This window comes from Ceratotherium simum, chromosome 39 (genome assembly GCF_057802395.1).
Source record: "Ceratotherium simum simum isolate JZ-2026a chromosome 39, ASM5780239v1, whole genome shotgun sequence".
Lineage (NCBI taxonomy): Eukaryota > Metazoa > Chordata > Mammalia > Perissodactyla > Rhinocerotidae > Ceratotherium > Ceratotherium simum.
Window position 1 is genome coordinate 14,769,473 of NC_141938.1, and position 21,580 is coordinate 14,791,052.

General features: G+C 54.7%; 1 protein-coding gene across 3 annotated transcripts in view; it reads left to right on the plus strand.

The window, feature by feature from the left end:
• Positions 1-21,580, plus strand: part of GNG7 (G protein subunit gamma 7) — a 133,313-nt gene that overhangs the window by 82,250 nt on the left and 29,483 nt on the right. For 2 of the 3 annotated variants that reach the window (XM_087425792.1, XM_087425793.1), the window contains exon 3: positions 17,642-17,679. The exons of the other annotated variant lie outside the window; for it this stretch is intronic. The gene's annotated coding sequence lies outside the window, so the exon portion shown is untranslated. The remainder of the gene's footprint in view (positions 1-17,641; positions 17,680-21,580) is intronic. 3 annotated transcript variants of the gene reach the window in all.

Sequence of the window (21,580 nt, forward strand, 5' to 3'; positions counted from 1 at the left end):
GTGGACAGAGAGGGAGGGACAAAGGGGATGAAGGAAGGAGGCTTGAGTGGAAGTCTCAGAACATTTAGATTCAGGAAGGTTCTAGATGATATATGGAGGGAGATCTGTGCTTTTGTGTGGAATCTGTGTATGGACACATATGTATGTATGTGTCCGTAACATGTACATAACATGTACATGTACATAACATGTAAAGATGTGTGTGGACCTGTAACTCTTTTACCTGTCACCTGCCTGTCTGCCTATCTATTATCTGTCACCTATCATCTATCTATTTATCTGTCATCTATCTTATCCATCCATCTATCTGTCATCTATCTCTATGTAGCATCTCTCCATCTATCAGTCTATCTGTCATCTATCTCACCATCTGCACACGTTTTTGGAAGAACCATCTGGAAATGGAGGCCCATAACCCCCACCTTTCTCAGCGCGCACCTGCTAATAACCAGGCTATTCCCACACATCAACACAGAACCAGGGGGCCGGCCCCGTGGCTTAGCGGTTAAGTGCGCACGCTCCGCTGCTGGTGGCCCGGGTTCGGATCCCGGGCATGCACCAACGCACCGTTTCTCCGGCCCTGCTGAGGCCGCGTCCCACATACAGCAACTAGAAGGTTGTGCAACTATGATGTACAACTATCTACTGGGGCTTTGGGGGAGAAAAAAAATTTTTTAAGAACTTAAAAAAAAAAACACAGAACCAGGATCCCGTGTCATCTAATATCCTGCCCGAATTCAGGGTTTTCCGCATTGCCCCCGGAGCGTGTTTTTAGAGCGGGTTGTTATTTTTACCCCCTCTCCCCAGAGCCCTGCCAGGATCCCTCGCTGTGTCTGGGTGTCTCCTCAGCCTCCTTTCGTGGAGGAACAGTCTCTACTGGCACCTTTTTCTGTCTATTTCTTTCGCATGAAACTGACTCCTTTCCCAGAGCCCGAGAGCCTTGCAGAGCATCCTGCCTTTGGGATTTTTTATTCCCCCTTTAACAGAAGGAGAGGGCAGTGGGGGGCTCCTCTGTAGAGAAGAGCTAATAAGAAGGCACAGAAGGCAGGTGGACTCGGAAAACCCCTTTCCCAGTCCTGGCGGAAAAAACCACGAGAGGCAAAGCTCCCATCAAATGCTGAGTCAGTGTCCTGGGGCCACCACGGCAGAGTCACGGCACACGGGGCGGCTTCAGACCATGGAGATTTATTCTCCCACAGTTCTGGAGGCCGGAAGTCCAAGATCACGGTGTGGCAGGGCCACGCTCCCTCCGAAAGCTCCAGGGGAGGGTCCTTCCTGCCTCTCCCAGCTCCTGGGGTCGCCGGCCATCCTCAATGTCCCTTGGCTTGTGGCCACATCACTCCATATCTGTCTCCCTCATCGCACGGCCGCTCCGTGCCTCAATCTCCCTCTTCTTATCAGGACACCATCATATTGGATGAGGGCCCCCTACTCCACTCCGGCCTCTTGTTACCTTGATCATGTCCACAGTGACCCTGTTTCCAGCTAAGGTCGCAGTCACAGGTTCGGGGGTGAGGACGTGAACCTGTCTTCTTGGGGGACACAATGCAGCCCAGCGCAGGGCTGACACTATTAGGGGAACGTTGTCAGGGGCACACACATTTACCCCAAGACAACCTGTTAGCTGCAATGGGGTATGGCCCTCCGCGGGGGTCCGGGTTCTCCGCCTCACCCCCAGCAGACTGGGTAGGAATGCAAAGAGGGCTAGAAAGGCTCTCCATGGGGGTTTGCGGGGTGTTTGTCTCGTGGGCGGGCGCGGGCGATGGGTCTGGGGAGAAGGACCACAGAGGCAAAGGGCCCCTCTCCTCCCACCGTGTCAAGGGTCGTGCTGTCCATATGACTTCTCACTGCTGGTGTCAACCTTGGTCCCCCAGCCGAGGTCGTGGGGGTCAGGCTGCTCCGCTGTGGTTATGGCTTTGAGGTCCTATTCTTTTGGCTCCAAATGCAGTATTTATTCTGAGTTCCCGTAGAGGGGCGTGTGTACATCAATTCTATCTCTTTTTTTCATTTGAGGATATCGAGGCTCAGAGAAGACCCAGGGCCCTTGGCAGGCGGGTGTCTGGCCTGGGGTTTGCACCCGGGCCCGTGCGTGTCATTCCCACCCTGCCCCGTCCTCGGCCTCAGCTGGGCTCGCGGGGTCCCCAGTTCACGCAGTGTGTCCAGCATCCTGGCTCGAGGCCTCCCAGGCCAGACCCGCCGCCCCAGTCGGCTTCCGTGTGCGGCCCTTGCTGGGAATTTATGAGCCCACCGAGCAGCTGGGAAGGTCATCAAGAGCAAGAAGGTCCTTCTAGAAGGCTGGGGTGCCAGAGCTCGCACCTGCACCAACAAGGGGCCCGTCCTTCACACAGCCGGGCCAGGCTCTCGTCCCTCCCGGGGTCTTTCTCATCCCATCTCCATGCCCTCCAGACCCCTGGCCTGACCCTCGGTCCCCAGATTGTAAAGCGTGCAAAAGCTTGGGTCTTTTTTAAAATAGCTTTTTTTTTTCCTATTTATAAAAGTAATAAATGCTTGTTGTTTTTTTGTTGTTGTTTTTGTGAGGAGATCAGCCCTGTGCTAACATCTGCTAATCCTCCTCTTTTTGCTGAGGAAGACTGGCCCTGGGCTAACATCCGTGCCCATCTTCTTCTACTTTATATGGGACGCCGCCACACCATGGCTTGACAAGCCGTGCGTTGGTGTGCGCCCGGGATCCGAACCTGCGAACCCCGGGCTGCCGAAGCGGATTGTGCACACTTAACCACTTGCGCCACCGGGCCGGCCCCCATGCTCGTTGTTTTTAAAAAATTTCAGAAAACGCACAAAGGTTTAAAGAAAAAAGGATCCTGAAAATCATCGAATTGTACCCTTTAAGAGGGTGAATTTTATGACAGGTGAACAATATCCCAATTTCTAAAAAATTAAGAAAAGTTCACGGGCGGTCCCAACCTGGAGATAACCATGGTTAAAATATCTTCCAGACTCTTTTTTCTAACAGTTTGTTTTCGAGAGAGTTTCAAACTTAACCGAAAATTTACAAGAATAGGACAAGGAACTTCATATACCCTTTGTATACCCTTATATCCAGGTGTGCATATGTGTATTCACGTGTGTGTGTATGTATGTTCTGTGTGTATACCGCTGTGTGTGTGTAACACATACATAGAGTCTATATACTATAGTATATACAGTGATGTAGCCATCTGTACTCATATAGCTGTGTATATGTGTCCTTATACATGTGTACATGTTAATTTTTTCTGAACCATTTGAGATTAACTAGGAGACATCATGCCCCTTAACCGCTAAGTACCCCACTGACACCCCCTTATACAACCACAGTCCTGTCCTCAGAATCTGGGAATGTCACACTGACACAATCTCATCTAATCCACGGTCCGTATCCCAGTTCTGTCACTTGCCCCCCGAGTCATCATTCACAGCTCCCCCCTGCTCCCCGCCCAGGATCCCCCACTGCGGCCGGGTGCCCAGCTTGTCAGTCTCCTTGGACCGAAGGCTGAATGTAACATCTCGTTGTATTATCTATCGTTTTCTGATTACTAGAGAGTTTAAAATTTCTCATGATGGTCATTTATAATGCTTTTTGTGGGTTGTTTATGTTCATTGTGAGCAGTTCATTTTTAAGGTTTGAGATAATTCAAGACTTACAGAAGAGGGGCAGAAACAGTACAGAGTTCCCTGTCACCCTTCATCCAGCTTCCTGCTGGTCGACGTCTTGCATAACCACAGAACATTTATCAAAACTAAGAAACCAACCTCGCTGCAGTACTATTGACTAAAGCATAGAACCGATTCAAATTGCACCGGTTTTTCCACTAATGAACTTTTCCCGCTGTCCGTCCTCTCCAGAATCCCACATTCATTAAGTGGGTTTGTTGACCTTTTATTGATTTATTGGAGATCTTTATATATTAAGGACCTTTTGTCCCTCAGACCTGTGGCAAAGTATTTCCCATTTCGCTTTTTCATTTCATGGTGGTGAATTAGGAATCCCATAGACCAAAGTCCTAATACCAGCAGTGGACAGATCTCTTAGGATGACGCCTGCATCCTGCGTTAAGGAGAGAGTTGTGGGAACAAACATCAGCCACCCAGCAGGGCACAGGCCACTTGCCGGGCCTTCCACAAACAGTTCCCACGCACACCGTCCCATCCCCTCCCAGTGTCCGCTGTTCCTCTGCATGAGTTGTGTAACCAGCCATGTGTCACCCTCTGAAAACCTCAATATTTTACTACACAAAGTTGCACCAGCCATGGGCACAGCTGCGTCCTGTACCGAATCGTGGTTCACTCTGACCTGACATCTGTTGAGTGATGAGGAATAAATGGGACCCCACCAGGCACTTGGGGGGCGTGTCTCATGGGCTCCATCCTGAAGGAGGAGGGCAGGTGTCCCCATAAATATGGAGCATCCGTACAGGGCAGAGCACAAAGCCAAGGATGAGTGGGGCCCCCATGCCCCACCCCACAGCCGGGGGCCCGTTCTCACCCGCCTGTGGTCTGGGAACTCGGCAGACCCCTCCTGGGGGCCTCCTGGGCAATTTGCAAGTGAGAGAGTTGACACCTGGCAGGCCGTCCCCCTCCCATCACACTGTCACCTACACTGTCCTCTGTCTGTTGTTTTTTCTCTCGTGTCATTATTGGGGACTTGATGTCCTTCGAGAAAACTCAGGGGGGGCCAAGCCACAGATTAATGACTTGTCAGGCTGGGGTCGCAAGAAAGCACTTCTGACGTGGGGGACGTGGCGGATGGTTCTACAAGGTTCCTGTCGAATCTTCCTGTGGCCTGATGTGGGGGGGAAGAGGAGAGAAGAAAGATGAGCCCTCGAGGATGGGGCAGAGAGGAGCTGGGACTCGTCCCACCCCCGTCCCCTGCATTTAGACGGAGGGACATGGAGGAAGGATCCGGAGAGCGTTTCTTGCATAGACGGGGCAGGTGTCATGGGCGGAGGACCCCAGGGGCTGGCGGCCAGGGTGGAGGATATACTCAGCTGCAGTGTTGGGTCCCCGATCTCCCTGCACGCACGCATCCCACTGGGCCCTGCGGATGCAAAGATCATTTCAAGCCCCAATGTGGCCTAGCAGAGTGGCCGAGGAGGACGTGGCATGAAGGCAGCTTGCCCAGGGAAAAGCAAGGCCAGAGAGGCTGCCTGGAGGAGGCAGCAGCTGAACTGAGTTTGAAAGAAAGGCCTCTATCAGCAGGCCAGTGGGTGGGTTTGGGGCAGGATGGGGGATCCCAGAGAAAGGGGATTACCTGAACCTGGGGTGTGGGTCCCTGGACTGCTGCAGCGTTGAGCAAGTTGGAAACTTCTCTGTGCCTTGGTGTCTTCGTTCATAAAATGGGAATCGTGTTCTGTCTCCCCAGAGACATCGTCTTGACCAGCTCTGCGGCCCCAGGAGGGAGCTTCAGTCTCTCCTCTCGCTTCTCTTTTCTGTAAAATAGGGACGATACTTGTCTGAGCTGCCTGGGACCGCCATAACACAGCACCACAAACAGTGCGGCTTAGAACAACAGGGATTTATTCCCCCAAAATTCTGGGGCCAGGCGTCCGAGATCAGGGTGTCGGCAGGGCTGGGTCCTCCTGAGGGAGAATCTGTCCCATTCTCTCCAGCTTCTGGGGTCACTGGCAATCCTTAGTGTCTCATGGCTTGTAGGAGCGTCACCCCATCTCCGCCTCTGTGTTCACGTGGGCTTCTCCCTGTGTGCGTGTCTGTGTCCAAATGTCCCCTCTTTGTAAGGACACCAGTCACATTGGATTAGGGCCACCCTGCTCCAGTGTGACGTCATCTTAACTTAAATAATTACATCTACAACGACGCTATTTCCCAGCGTCTCAGTCCGTCTAGGCGGCTGTAATGGAATACCAGGGACCGGGCGGCTTATGGACCACAGACGTTCATTTGTCACGGTCCTGGAGGCTGGAAGTCCAAGGTCAACTCTCCGGCAGATTCCGTGTCTGGTGAGAGCCCGCTTCCTGGCCCACAAGGGTGACCTAGCCGCCTCCCGGAGGCCACACCTCCTAATACCGTCATGTGAGGGGTGAGATGTCAGCATAGGAAACTGGGGGACACATTTCAACCCGTAACAGCGCCCTCACCCGTGAAAGGATAGGAACAGCGTTACCGCTCCGCGAGCCGTGACGGGTCACAATGGGCCCCAGGGCCCTTTGGGTCTGCGTGGCCAGTCGGCGTGCGCACACCCTGGGACATCAGCTTCCCGGAGCCCACAGAGCACGTCGCGACCACCCGGCCTCCCCGCAGATCACACTAGTTATTACAGCGGCTTGATTTTCAACATGGTGATCCTTTTATCAGGAAAAAATGCCCTTCCAGAACACTGTGTGTGCTGGGCAGAATGACGGCCCCCAAAGGCGTCCCCGTCCTGGTTTCTGGGACTGTGGATGTGTCACCTCACATGGTAAAGGGACTTTGCAGATGGATTAAGTCAAGGCCCCTGAGATGGGGGTGACCCTGGATCCCTGGGGGCCCAGGGTCATCACAGGGTCCTCATCAGAGGGAGGAGGAGGGTCAGAGGCAGAGAGAGACGGGAGACGCTGCGCTGCGGGCTGTGCAGACGGAGGAAGGGGCCCCGAGCCCAGGACGCGGCGCCTCTAGAAGCTGGAAAAGGCAGGAGACGGTTCTCCCTGGAGCCTCCGGGAGGACAGCCCTGCCCGCACCTGGATTCAGGACTTCTGACCCCAGAAAGTGAGATGACGAATGTGTGTTGTTTTCAGCCACTAAATGGGTGGTATTTGTTGCGGCCGCCCCAGGAGACATACAGTTACTGAGAAATTGGGATTCATGCCTGTCGTTCGCTTGTTTGGTGACTAGAAAAGCATCCTTCGCCGTCCACCATCGTTTCTATGACACCCCTCAGGTGGGTGGCCCGTCCTCACGTGTCCCTGAGGAGGTGACCAGCAGGCAGAGCTGCCTGTCCCCCTGTCGTCACCACAAACACTTCCAGACCTGGGGACAAATGCTCCCGACACCTCCGACTGAAACCAGCCGTGTGCTGGGGTCTCAGCCCCTGAGCCCGCTGTCCGGCCCCTGTCACACGGTCGCTGCGTCCCCCCGATGGCCAGGGCCGGGGTTTGGGTGCCCGGGGGGTTCCCAGGGAGTCACCGGCCAGGGCTCTGGGTGCCTGCCCGGCTGGCTGCTCTGGAGGACAGGGTGACCCTCGGCCCAGGATAGCGACCAGTGCTGCTGGGAGTGGCCTCTTTCCTCTCGTGAACGCAGCGCGTTTCTAAACGACACGGGGCCACAAAACACGTGTCAGGTGCCTCCCATGGCCACCTCCCTGGCCTCTGCGTCTGGACCTGTCCTGGCGGGGGACAGGACCCCAGGAGTGACGAGTCCCTCCGAAGTAGGCAGCAGTGGGCGGGCGAGGGCCGGGGCTGGAGAGGAGCCACTTGATTGCCGGGATGTTTTCCCATTTCCCCGTCTCTCCGGCCATTTCCTGGCCCCTCGCAGACAGACGGGCGACACGGGCACCCAGCCAGTGCTGGTTGTTTTCCGTACGGGGGTCAGTCTGGGGTCTGCGCCCCCACGAGCGGGGAGGCAGGAGACACCCCTGCCCAGTCGTGTGACTTGGAAAGTCTGTACCATGGGTTTCTCCACCCGCCACCGTTGGCATTTGGGGCTGGGTGGTTCTTGGCGGCGGGTCTGCTGGCGTCGAGTGGGTGGGGGCAGGGATGCTGCTCAGCCCCCCACAGAGCCCAGGACGGCCCCTCAGAGAAGGACCCGCCCCGATGTCCCCAGTGCCGCGGTGACTTACAGGGACGGCCCACAGGCGTCTTCTGGATCCTGTAATCGTAGGCCCCGTGAGCACGTGAGCACCTCGCTCACTCACGCCCCGCCCTGCGAGACGGGCAGTTCCTTGCACGTGGCTTGAGTGCACTTTTGTGTCTATTTATTTGTATTCTGCCTCATTCCACAAGGAATCGAAGTAAGGGTTCGGGAAGAGAGTCAATCCAGTAGAAAATTGCAAATAGCTTCATGAAAGTGAGCGCAGGGCGGGTGCACACAGCCGCCCTCTGTACGCGGATCCCAGCCCCGACGTCTCCCAGGGCCCCGGGCTGGGGCCCAGCTCTGCCGCCCGCCGCGTCTCAGCAGGTCTCTAAATGTCCCCGCTCTGATGTCATGTTGCTGCATACGGGGACCGTACAGCTTTATATAGGAAAGCTCTGCGTTTTTTTAGATTTATTCATAAGTACAAGATTATAGCATATATTATATACACATATAAATAAACATATGATATATGCATATAATTGTTACGTACATTTGTATATATGTGTATGTGTATATATGTATACATATGTTACATATACGTTATATGTTCATACAATACAGGTATTGGCCCGATCCGCCGCCAGAAGGCCCCTCCCTCCTTTAGCGCCCACCCAGCAGCCGTCTCCCCCCTTCAGAGCCCCACACAGCCCACCTCGGGCCACCAAAAACCTTCCTTCTGTCTCTTCTCAGCTCCGGGGCCCAGGGAGATGCTCTCAGACTTTATTCAATGATCTCTCCTCTCCCGGATGCCTTGCGTAATCCCTTCTCCCCGAGTGTGGGTAAGACCTGTGATTTCCTTCTCACCAGGAGAATGTGGCAGAGGTGACGGGTGTCACGCCCGTGAGTGGGTTATGTCACATGAGATGAGTCAGCAGGCTCTTAATCACACTCTCCCTTGCCGGCCTCGAGGAAGTCGGCTGCCACGGGAAGAGGGCCCGTGGAGGGGGCCACGTGGCTGGGACCTCAGGGTGGCCCCTAGGAGCTAAGCGTGACCCCCGGCCAACAGCCAGCAAGAAGCGGGGACCCAGTCCCGCAGCCCCAGGGAGGCAAATTGTACCAGCAACCGGGGGGGTGGGGCTCGGGGCAGGCCCTGCCCCAGGCGAGTTTCTGATGAGACACAGCCCCGGCCGGCTCCTGGGTGCAGCCTTGTGGGGCCCTGGGGCAGAGACCCCCGACTCCTGAGCCCCAACACTCTGAGACACAAAACGGGTGGTGTCAGAAGCCACCACGTGTGTGGCAAATCGTTACGCAGCATAGAAAACAAATCCGCTGGCCTGGTGCCCCAGGCTGCGAGCCCGCCGACGGGGACACCGAGACGTACAGAGCTTTGCACCCACGAGGGCCCCGGTGACTGTGCAGCGTGAATGAACTCAGAACAAGTGGAATGCCCAGGCGCCCCCTTTCCCAGGCGTGTGACGATTGTAGCAGCTGCTTGCAGCCCTGCTCCCTCCCGAGCCGGTGACCCTGTCCGCCGTGGGCGTGCACGGGTCCAGGAGCCACGGCGTCCCCGCAGGAAGGAGCTGACCCCCGCCCCATGCGGATTTCCAGCACCCCACGTGCAGGCTGGGACGAGCGCTCTGCTGGGACCGACCCCGGCCTGTTTGTTTTTGTTGCCGGCCTCCCTGCAGGCCTGCACGTCATCCGAGCAGCCCGGCCGCCGGTTGGGAAACTCAGTCTCAGAGGCCGCCAGCCCCGCGACCCCTGCTCTGCGAACACGTGTGCATGCGACGTGTCTCCGTGTGTCCGCGTGTGCGTGCGTGTGCGTGCGTGCGTGAGGGCGGCCGCCCTGCTCCTGGTCTGTTCATCTCCCAGCCGCTTTCCAGAGCAGTCCCAAAGGACGGCCAGAAACACACAAGAGACAAGATCCAACCGGCATTTCTTCCCCGTTTCCCAACAGCCCGGAGACAACCATTGTCCCCCCGTGAGCAAAACAACGCCTGACATACGAGCCCCCCCCGTCATGGGGCCTCCCAGCGGACCTGTGGAGGAACCATGAGCCCGTTTAATAGATGGGGAAACTGAGGCTCAGGTGAAAATGGGGCCTGGGGCGGGTACTAATGGGGAGAACTGGAACCTTGTGCACTGCTGGTGGGAATGTAAGACGGGCAGCTGCTGGTGAAACAGGATGGTGGGTGTGTGGTGGTTCCTCAAACAATTAAAAATAGCATCAGCATGTGATCCTGCAAGTCCATTTCTGGGTACATACCCAAAAGAATCAAAAGCAGGGACTCAAAGAGAGATTTGTATACACACGTTCACGGCAGCATTTTTCACAATAGCCAAAAAGCATGTCCATGGACAGATGATGGATAAACACGATGTGGTCCATTCACACACTGGAATATTACTCAGCCACGAAAAGGAAGGAAATCCCAACACCTGCCCCAACGTGGATGGACCTTGAGGACGTGACGCTCAGTGACATGAGCCAGACACAGAAGGACAGACACTGTGTGATCCCCTCACAGGAGGCCCCTTAGAGGAGTCACATCCACAGAGAAAGAAAGTGGACGGTGGGGTCAGGGGCTGGGAGAGGGGAGGGGGAGTCAGTGTTTCATGGAGACAGAGTCTCAGTTTGGGAAGATGAGAAAGTTCTGGAGACGGATGGTGGGGATGGGTGCATGACATTGTGAGTGTACATAACACGACTGAATTATACACTTAAAAATGGTTAAAGTGGGGCTGGCCTCATGACATAGTGGTTAAGTTTGGCACGTTCCACTTCGGTGGCCCAGGTTCTCAGGTTCGGATCCCGGGCGCAGACCTACACCACTCGTGCTGTGGTGGTAACCCACATATAAAGTAGAGGAAGACTGACACAGATGTTAGCTCAGGCCCAGTCTTCCTCAGCAAAAAAAAAAAAAAAGGGGGGGATATAATTCACATGCCATAAAATTCACCCATTTAAATTATGCAATTCAGTGTTTTTGGTACATTCACAAGGTTGTACAATTATTACTACTATCTAATTCCAGGACATTTTTATCACCCCGAAGATAACCGTATACCCCATTCTCCCTACCCCAGCCCCTCACAACCAGGAACCCACTTTCTGTCTGTGGATGTCCCTGTTCTGGACATTTCACATCAATGGGATCACACACCGTGTGTCCTTCTGTGTCTGGTTCTCTCACTGAGCCTCGTGTGTTCAAAGTCCATCCACAGTGTAGCTGTCTCAGGGCTTCACTCCTTTTCATGGCTGCATAATATTCCATCATATGCATATATATCACGTTTTATTTATCCATTCCTGGGTTGATGGACATTTGGGTTGTGCCCACTTTTGGACCGTTCTGGATCATGCTGCTGTGGACACCCGTGCACACGTTTTTGTGTGGACGTGTGCTTTCATTTCTCTTGGGCACACACCTAGGAGTGGAATTCCTGAGTCAGATGGGTCACTGTCTTTTAAACTTTTGAGGAGTTGCCATTCCTTAACTTCAGAGGCCGTTCATCCCTCTAGCTCAGGGCCTGCAAACTACAGCCGGGGGTCAAATCCGGCCCTCAGCCTGTTGTTGCAAATAAAGTTTTATTGGCACACTGCACGCCCATTATGTGCTGTCTATGGCAGCAACTGAGTTGAGCCATTGCAACAGAAACCATGTGGCCCACAAAACCGAACATATTTACTCTCTGGCCTTTTACAGTAAAAAGTGTGTTATTATTAGCGCTTATATCTCACTCTGTAGTGTCTGTTTATGCAGCTTAAGAATTCCTCCCTTCTCCCCCCTCCCCTGCACGGAAAGCTCCCTCAGGGCAGAGATTTGATCTTTTATTTCTTTATTTCTGTTTCCTACTCTCATTAAACCTTGGGACGCGGGGCCGGCCCCGTGGCTTAGCGGTTAAGTGCGCACGCTCCGCTGCTGGCGGCCCGGGTTCGGATCCCGGGCGCGCACCGACGCACCGCTTCTCCGGCCATGCTGAGGCCGTGTCCCACATACAGCGACTAGAAGGATGTGCAGCTATGACACACAACTATCTACTGGGGCTTTGGGGAGAAAAAGGGGAAAAAAAAAAATCTTGGGACGTGTTACCGGCCCTCGCCATCCGGGAGCACTGAGCACAGGGGGCCCCACTTCCCTGTGGGAGGCAGGGTGGCCTCACCCGGAGCCCCGCCCTCGGCTGCCCTGTGGGGTCACGCGGGATCTCCTCAACGGGCCACACCCAGACCAGCCACATCTCGTTCTCCGTGTGTTTCGAAGCCCCCAGGTGACTCCCAGGTTTGGGAACCCTGGGCTAACTGGTTCCTGATCCTGTATGTCTGTAGTTCTCTTGAGTTTCCTCTGGGATAGAGGGAACCACAGAGCCTCCCTTCCACATGGACAACTGGCGCTTGTCGAGCCCTGCAAGGTGCAGGTGTCGTGCTGGGGGGCGCGGTTAGGTATGTTTTCTGCATTTTCCCCAAGTGCCCTGAGCTGGTCAGTCCAACAGCGAGAGGGCACCCTTCTCACTTGGGGTCCCAACTTGTCACAGCTGTGAGGAGACACACCTAGGGCCAGTTTTGGTTTTTTTTGTATGACCAAGGTCTTCTTTTCCTGGGTGGCCGTAACAAATGACCACAAACCTGGTGGCTTAAAATACAGAAATTTATTCTCATGTCCTGGACGAAAATCAGGGGGGGCTCCTGGCATCGAGTGGGTGGGGGCCAGGGAGGCTGCTCGGCCCCCCCACAGCGCCCAGGATGGCCCCCCACAGAGAGTGACCCGGCCCCATGTCAGCAGTGCTGAGGGGGCCAGACCCTGCTGTAGATACTGAAAGTGACAATAGCTTTCAACTGAACAGAAATAATGTTTATTGGTCATTTAAAAAAAGAAGAAAGGTCAGCTGTGTCTCCTTGCAGCTGTGACAAGTTGGGACCCCGCTGTTGGGCAGAGGACAGGGGGGCCACGGCAGCTGCTCTGGGGTTTCGAGGCGCCTGGGGGTGCCGGCTCTGATGTGACCCTCCGAATCCTCCTCTGCTGAATTCGATGGCAAAGCCCCGGGTGGGCGGAGGATGTGAACGCCCGCCCCGGGCCCAGTCTCGTTCTGAGAAGTCCAAGGCAGAGAACCTTCTAAGAGAAACGCCTGAGGAAGGGGATTCCCCGCCCGTCTCCCCGAAGAGCTGGCACAGATCAGAAAGAGCAGTTCCGGTTTCTCTGACACCCAGGGCAGCTTCCTCTGCTGGGCGGTCTGTCGCAGGCATTTCTGAGACTTGGGAAAAAAAGCAGATGATCTGTTTTTAAATTCTTCTAGGGGACGCCCTGGAGGGCGTGGAGAGGTGAAGCCACAGGCCGGGAGCCAGGAGTCCGTCCTGGGCCCAGAGGACAGCAGTGCCTGACCACCCCGAGGGTCGTGAAGGGACCTAGGCCAGGTCCCCTCTCGGCACTGCTGACATCGCGGCCGAGTCCTCTCTCTGGGGGGCCGTCCTGGGCACTGTGGGGTGTGCAGCAGCATCCCCGGTCCCCACCCACTCAATGCCAGGAGCACCCTCAATGTGACAACCACAGATGTCCCCAGACACCACCTAGTGTCCCTGGTGGGCAGAATAACCTCAGGAAAGACCTCCTGATCTAGTGACCGGCCCCCCCCAACTCCACACACACACATATGAAACCCTCCACCCCTCCTGCATATAAAGCAGAGCCTTGTTAATGAAAAAGCACACAAGTAACCAGGCCTTCTAGAATGTTCCCCCCTTCCTTCTCACGGGAGAACCACGCTCTCCAGGAGCATTGAGTACCCTGCCCGGCCGGGTCTGCAGCACCCTCGTAACAATTCTCTCAGGCAAGTGGTGGAGATAGAAGGGAAGTTAAACCTCTGACCCGTCGCAAACACAGAGTAAGCATGACGTCCCTACCCCAGTCCCGGTGACCTCAGCCCTGCCACGGCCCCCGCGGAGGCTCCGACAGCCGTAAACTGCGGATAAAGTCAGGAGAGGGGACCGAGGATGCTGGGGCCTCCTCAGTGGCAGCCTGCGTCAGCCCCAGAAACAGAGGGCCTTTCGACTTGACCCCGGGACCCTGGGACGCCCACTTCCAACAATCCGGTTTACTTCTGTGTGGCTATATATTATTTACGATGCATATTATTTTTATCATTGTTGCCGTGGATGGTGCCGTCTGAAGCTCCAGGTCTATGCTTGTCCTGTTTTGTTCTCACAGCCGCCCTTGGGGCCCTCATGTTACAGACGAGGGCATCAAGGTTCAGAGGGCGAGCAGGCAGCTCGGCCCAACAAACATCCAGGACCAGGGCTGCAGCTCACTCAGAATCCCCTCAGAGAGACTGACTTCTCAACGCCTCTGAGCAGACGCTGGCTGGCTGTCTTCTAGAACCTTCTAGAACCTTCTAGGAAGTGCTTCCTTCTCTCCTAAACGTCTCATCCTGCAGTCAGAATCTGCACCCTCTTTCCCGTCTTCAGGAGCGAAAGTCAGGATGGTCGTAATAGTGGGAATAGTAATAATAACATGAGAGCCGTGAGTCACTCTGGGAGGATGCCCAGGGCTGCCTTCTGGAGGGCTGGAAATGTCCTGTGTCTTCATGCAGGCAAGGAAGTTTTAAATGCGTGCATTTTAAAACGCACGGAGCTGTACACGGATGATCTGTACAGTCTTCTCTGTGTGCATTATACTTCCATAAAAGAGTAGGGAAAAGTACAAGATATCCGAATCCAGGAACTATAGCTTAATGCCCAGAGTTGGCCCAAATGTCCAATGATGGGCAATAATACATATAATAGCAAAAATAATATAAAGTACAGTGTATCCCTTATGTTTAAATACACGGACATAAAGAGTCACGTTGCTAAATGCAACGTAGTATCCTAGACGGGACGTTTCGGGGAAAAACTGGTGAAATCCAGATGAAGTCCGGAATTACCTTCTTGGTAACACGCCGTGTTCGTCTCTGCGTTTTGACCAGATCTCAGCCTTGGGGAAAGCTGGGCGAAGGGCATGTGAGAATCCTCTGTGCTATTTTTGCCATTTTCCCGTCAATCTAAAATTATTACAAAGTAAAGTTTATTTTTTTTTTTTAAAGTCAAGCTTTAGAAGAACTTGTGGTGGCGTGGGAAAATAACAATTCCCTCTCAACGTAATGTTAAGCAAGACGAATGTTAAAGGCAGGTATATAGCATATAGAATGTGAGACCTGAATTTGCAAAAGCAGGTGGGTGGGTGGATATGGCTTGAGAAGAATGCGGGGGTGGGATTATGGATGATTTTCTTTACTTTATGTGGTTTCCAGATTTTGTGAAATGAAATTGTGAAATGAATTTCAGAGTCATAAAGAAGAAAAAAATAGGTCTATATATACACACACACACACAGTCGATTCTCGTTATTTACGGCAGCTCTGTTCCTATAAAGTGGCGGCAAACACTGAATTAGCGAACAAGGAACGGCTGTCCCTGGGGAATGCAGGGGGAGGCTCCTGCTGGCCTCAGGTCACAACATTGTCGTTAATTGATCTACAGGTGACCTTGTGTCCTGTGTGTTTGTGTTTAAAGACGCCTTATTTCATATATGCTGTTGGGTCATTCACACCGAACTCGCGGCCAGCAGGCCTGTGTCTCACCCTGAACCAAGCTCATGTCACACACGCATTGTTTTCTCCGTGCAGCACGTCCCGGCCTTCTCACACCAGGGACACTGGACAGAGCTGCAGCTCTACACCTGGGGGCCACTTTAAACAGCAGAATCACCCACCAAAAACCAAAAATGCAAAAAGCCATGGCACTAAATAGTTACCAGGACCCTGGCTTAAAGTCTGAGCTGAAACAAGGCAGCGGAGCGTCACCTTGTTCCTGCTCAAGTGAGAACGTGCTTGTCGGTGACTCACATTTTTCACCTTGGCTCTGCGTGTGTCCACTGGGAAAACCCCCCCAGTATCACTTTGGCTGTTAGAGAGAAATTTGCTTAGTGAGTAAGCAAATTCGCAGGTACGGAATCCACGGATAACGGGGATGACTGTCTCTGACCCCCCCGCCTGGTGCCCACGCAGGGCTGCTGTCATGAGCACGTCACGGCTCAGCACAGATTTCTCAGGCCCAGCCCACGGGCAGGAGGAGAGGCTGATGGGGAGGTGCCACCTCTGACCCCTGTCCCCCGAGCACCCAGCGTCCAGCCCGGCAGTGGTCTGTCTCCCTGCCAGGCCACGGGAGCCCCAGTGATGACATTCAGCAGGCGATGGGGGCCACAGGCCTCACGGGGCACGTTGGTGCCTGCGTTCTCTGTGTGTCTCATCCAGCCTTTCCTTAAGGCAGGGGTTCTCACGGGGGTGATTCTGCCCCCAGGGGACACTGGGCCATGTCTGGGCACACCTGTGGTTGTCACGACTGGAGGTGCTCCTGGCATCGAGTGGGTGGGGCCAGGAATGCTGCTCAACCCCCCACAGCGCCCAGGACGGCCCCCCAGAGAATGACCCGGCCCCCATGCCAGCGGTGCCGAGGGGAACAGACCCTGTTTTAGAGAAGCCTACCCCAGCCACCTCCTTCCTGTGGCTGAGACCCTGGAGCCTCCCTAAGACTCAGGCTGAGCCTTGACATAGGAGGTTTCCACCCATCCTCGGCCCCCCAGCCTCTGATGCCAGCCCCCCGGGGCCCAGGGCTGCAGAGAAAGGCTCGGTGCCCTCAGCTCTGACCCAGGAGTGGCAGCAATGGTGCATCCCTTTGCGTAGGTGGAAAAAACCCCGTTGGTTTGTGGAAAGAGCGAGTGTTGCAAAGGAAGAGGGGCCAGCTCTCGGAGACCACCGGGGACCTTGGGAACAAGAGGGAAACAGCCTATTAACTCAGGAAGCCTGGCCCCCGTTGGCCCCGGGACAGGGGTTCTGTGACCTCTCCAGGGCCAGCCCACAGTAGCACGAGCCCCAGGGACCGGCCTCCCCCAGCAGTGGAGGGCGGGCTGGCTGCCGGCTTTTCAGAGTGTGGGCCATGGCCTGGCCGCTGCAGGGGTCCCCCCGGGAATACAGACTGAGGCCCGTCTGGCCAAGGTGGACGTGTGGACTTGCAGCAGAGCCTCTGAAGCCTGGAGGCTCCACAAAGAGGAGGCCAGTGCCGGCCGTGTAGACAGCGATGCAGCTGGACGGGATGGGTTACCACTCGCCTCTCCTTCCGTGCCTCCCCGGGCCGTACATTCTCAGGGCAGCATGGAGAGCAGGGTGTAGCCTGGCATTCAGTCTTGGGGCCACCCCAAGAGCTGGACGTGGCAGCCCGCAGGGACCCTCATGCTGTGCGCATCAAGTATCGGAGACCGATGCTCTGTCCAGGGTCCCACTTGGAAAACAGCAGCTCCAAGTGCCCGTGCCCACCCCACCCCTGGGCCTCGATCACGGGGACCCCTTCCTTTCCTATTGACCTCCCGGCCCCGGGCGGCCAGCCTCAGATCCCTCATCTTCCTGCACCCATATACCTGTCACCTCTTCCCCGCGAGGTTAATTGGTTTGCCCCCGAGTTCGCATCCTCCGCCTCTCCGTTTTCCCCCGGCACGTGGCCCCCATCAGAGCAACAAGCAGACGTGGAAAAATACCACGCGGTACGTTTCGGGCTGGGTTCCTGAATATTATGTTTTTCTAGTACTGGCGTGTCCAATGGACCAGACCATGGCTTGGAGTCCCCCTCTTACGAGATGGAATCCAGAAGAAAACTTGACTCCCCCCGCCCCCCGCAAAGAAACACAGTGGTCTCTCCTAAATGGACTTGTTGTAAAGAAGAAAGTGGATTCTCCCCCCAGTTTCTCTGCAGGACACGGCCGCTTCCAATTCGCATGCTATGTTTTTGGCGACAGCAAAGTATTTCTCCGAGAGAGGCTGGAGGCGGTTAAGTAAAAAATGTGTAACCGGGCTTTTTTTTTTCTCTCTCTCTCTCTCCTTTTTCAAACAGGGTAAAGCCGTGCTTCTCGGTTGGAAAAACTAAAAAAGGTATGTAAGCGTTTTATCTTACTTCATGAGCTTGGAATCTCTTGTTTTTTAGAAAAAGGAACAAACAAGCCACAGTATTTCACGCCCACAGGACACACTGGGAATTGTGTCACCGTGCAAAGAGCTCTGGGCTCAGGGCCAGGAAACCTGAGTTCAAATCCCAGGTCCGCCCCTTTGCGGCTCTGTGACATTCGGGCGGATTCCTGTCATCTCTCCGCCACGGAAATAACGTTCTCCAACTTTCCAAGAAGGTTGCAAAGATTAAACGAGGCTGTAGATAGGACAGTGGAGAAACAGGTCTCTGACACATGTGAGTGGAGCCTGGAAGGCGGTTGAGTGGGCGATGTGTGTATTTCCAGGAAATCTGTCCATTTCACATCAGTTACCTAATTCGTTGGCATCAGTTGCCCGCGGATTCTCCCATGATCCTTTTCATCTCCAAAAGTTCGGCAGTAACGTCCTGCTCTCCCATCCAGCTTCGGTTACTTGCATCTTCTCCGCTTTTTCTCGATCAGTCTGGCTGAGAGTTTGCCAATGTGGTCGGTCTTTTCAAAGAATTGACTTTTGGTTTCGTTAATTCTGCCTCTCTCGTCTTGAGTCTCTGTTTCGTTTATCTCTGAGCCGTCTTTGTCATTTCCTTCCTCCTTCTGGCCTGGGGCATCTTTCCCGTTCTGGTTCCTGAAGGTGTCAAGTCAGGTTATAGGTCTGAGATCGTTCCTAATGCAGACATTTGCAGCTATGTGTCCCTCTGGGCGCGGCTTTCGCTGCATCCCGCGAGGTTTGGTATGTTGCATTTTCGTTCTCATTCAGAGTACCTTCTCCTTCCCCGTGCAGTCTCTTCCTGGACCCCTTGGTTGTATTAAGGGTGTGTTGTTTAGTTTCCACATGTTCAATGATCATTTTGGGCAGGAAACGGCATCCGGACACATTTCTCAGTCGAGGACATTGGGCAGCGGTGTGGCTCGAATGGGCTCCCATCCCACGACCCTTGGGGGGCTCGCTGGTGAGGTGGAGGGAGGGCTGGTTTTGGGGTGGGGTCTTCACTCTGGACCTGGCTTTACCACTTTCTCTCTGAGCCTCCCTTGAGGCCACCTGGAGCCCAGACTGCCTGCTTCGTAGACCAGATGGGGACCCGGCGTGAGGCCCAAGGGCATGGGGTTTCATCAGTAATGAGGCTGCGGGGTCCGGGGGTGGAGATGGCTGGCAGGGGCTGAGAGAGAACCCCCTGTAGTAGGGTCCTGGGGCTGCCACAGCAAAGTATCACAAAGTAGGGGGCTTGAAACTACAGAAATGCATCCTCGCACAGTTCTGGAGGCCAGAAGTCTGAAATCAAAGTGTCTCAGGGCCACGCTGTCTCCAAAGGTTCGATGGGAAGGTCCTTCCTGCCTCTTGCGGCTTCTGGTGGTTTCCAGCAATCCAGTCTCTGCCTCTGTCTTCACGTGGTATCTCCCTGTGTGTCTGTGTCCTCTCTTGTTATAAGGACACCAGTCATTGGATTCAGGGCCCACGCTACTCCAGTGTGACCTCATCTTTTTTTTTTTTTTAAACAGATCTCTATCCTTTATTTTTTTATTTTTTATTTATTTTTTTTGTGAGGAAGATCAGCCCTGAGCTAACATCTGTGCTAATCCTCCTCTTTTTGCTGAGGAAGACCGGCTCTGAGCTAACATCTATTGCCAATCCTCCTCCTTTTTTTCCCCCCCAAAGCCCCAGTAGACAGTTGTATGTCATAGCTGCACATCCTTCTAGCTGCTGTATGTGGGACGCGGCCTCAGCATGGCCAGAGAAGCAGTGCGTCGGTGCGCGCCCGGGATCCGAACCCGGGCCACCAGTAGCAGAGCGCGCGCACTTAACCGCTAAGCCACGGGGCCGGCCCAACCTCGTCTTAATTCCATCTGCAAAGACCATATTTCCAAATAAGGTCCCATTCCCAGGTACGAGGGGTTAGGACTTGAACACACCTTTTGGGGGACACAGGGTGTGGCTTGGATAGCCCTGTCCCCTCCTGTACTCAGGAGATGGGCACGAGAACTCCCCAGGAGCTCTAAGGAGCACTGGGGGCGCTGACACACCCGGCCCACGGCGGGCTCGTCATTAACCGTCCATCCAGCTGGTGCGTCTTGGCCTCATTCACCCCGAGGGTGCACACCTCTGCTTCCTGCACGTGTTGGAGGCAGAGCCGGGAGCAGGGTGAGGAGAGCCGGGCACCCTCCCCGGGCACAGAACTCCAGGGAGCGCCAAAATATCCAGTCGTCACGACAAGTCGTATCATAACATAGCAATATTTCCCAAAAATCAAAATGCCAAAAGAAAAAAATCCACAGTGAAGGTCAAAATTTTAACTCCAGAGGCGATCACCAGCCCTATCAGATCCTGTGTCTAACGAAAAACTTGATATTTGGTTCATCATGGATATTCTGCATTCATTTTGACTTTTTAAAAAACTGTTGTCGGTGGCGCAGGTGGTTGAGTGCGTGCGCTCTGCTGTGGTGGCCCGGGGTTCGCCGGTTTGGATCCCGGGTATGCACCGTCGCACCGCTTGTCAGGCCATGCTGTGGCGGCGTCCCATATAAAGTGGCGGCGTCCCATATAAAGTGGAGGAAGATGGGCACGGATGTTAGCCCAGGGCCAGTCTTCCGCAGCAAAAAGAGGAGGATTGGCAGATGTTAGCTCAGGGCTGATCCTCCTCACACAAAAAAATAAATAAATAATAAAATAAAATAAAAAACTGTTGCATGAAAATATAAGTTACCGCGGTGACCAAGCTCTCCAGGCGCAGGCTGCGGGCCGCGTGGCTGCGTGCTGCGGGATTAGGTCCCTGCCCTGCAGTGGCCGCCAGCAGGCAGGACGCAAGCCCCAGCCGGTGGCATCAGCCAGCTCCAGCCGGGCCGTGGCTGTGAGCAGGCGCTGAGCCCCCTGGCCCTGCTCCCAGGCCGCCTGGCCGTGCCCGCCGCTGACCGCTGCCTCCCACTGCCTCCCACATCTGGAGCCCCCATTCAGTGACTGAGCAGAAGTTTATCAGGCACCTGTGGGCCAAGCCAGCTGCTTCGTCTCATTTCGTCCTCATAGGAGCCTGGGGAGCAGGTTTTCCTATCCCGACTTTATAGGCGGGGAAACTGAGGCTTAGCAACAGAGAGACCCAGCGAGACCCAGCGGGCCATGGACGACGGGGCTGGGATTCGAGCTCCTTTCTCTCTGACCACGGAGTACCTGGCGGTCCGTAGTAGTCAGAGTTTCCCAAGAAACAGAACCAATAGGCTGCGCATAGAGAGATTTGTTTTAAGGAATTGATTGTGGAGGCTGGCAAGTCCAAAATCTGCAGGGTGGAGACCCGGGAGGGCCGCTGGGGCAGTTCCGGTCCAGAGGCCGTGGCTGGAGAGTTCTCTCTCGCTCAGGGGAGGCCCGTCTTTTGTTCTGTTCAGACCCTCAGCTGATCGGACGAGTCCCACCCGCAGTAGAGAGGGCCGTCCACGTTACTCCATGTCCACCGGTTTGAATGGTAATCTCACCCAGAAACACCCTCCCAGGACATCCAGAAGAATGTTTGATCACATGTGGGCATGCCGCGGCCCAGCCAAGCGGACACATAAAATTAACTGTCACATGGTCTCCCAGGCTGCACGGCCGTTTGCCCATCTGGACCGGGCCCATCAGAGCCCCCCGGGGCCATCGTGACTTTCCCTGGGAGAGTCAGGACAGGGAAAGCAGCTGGGGGCTTGGTGAGAAGGTGAGCTGGGCAGGCAGGCTTTGAAAAACCAAGTGCTCAAACGGATATTTGTACACGGATGTTTACAGCAGCGCGATTCACAACGGCCGTAGGGTGGAAACACCCCAAATGTCCATCGACTGATGAATGGATACACAACGTGTCCATCCACACACTGGAACATGACGCAGCCAT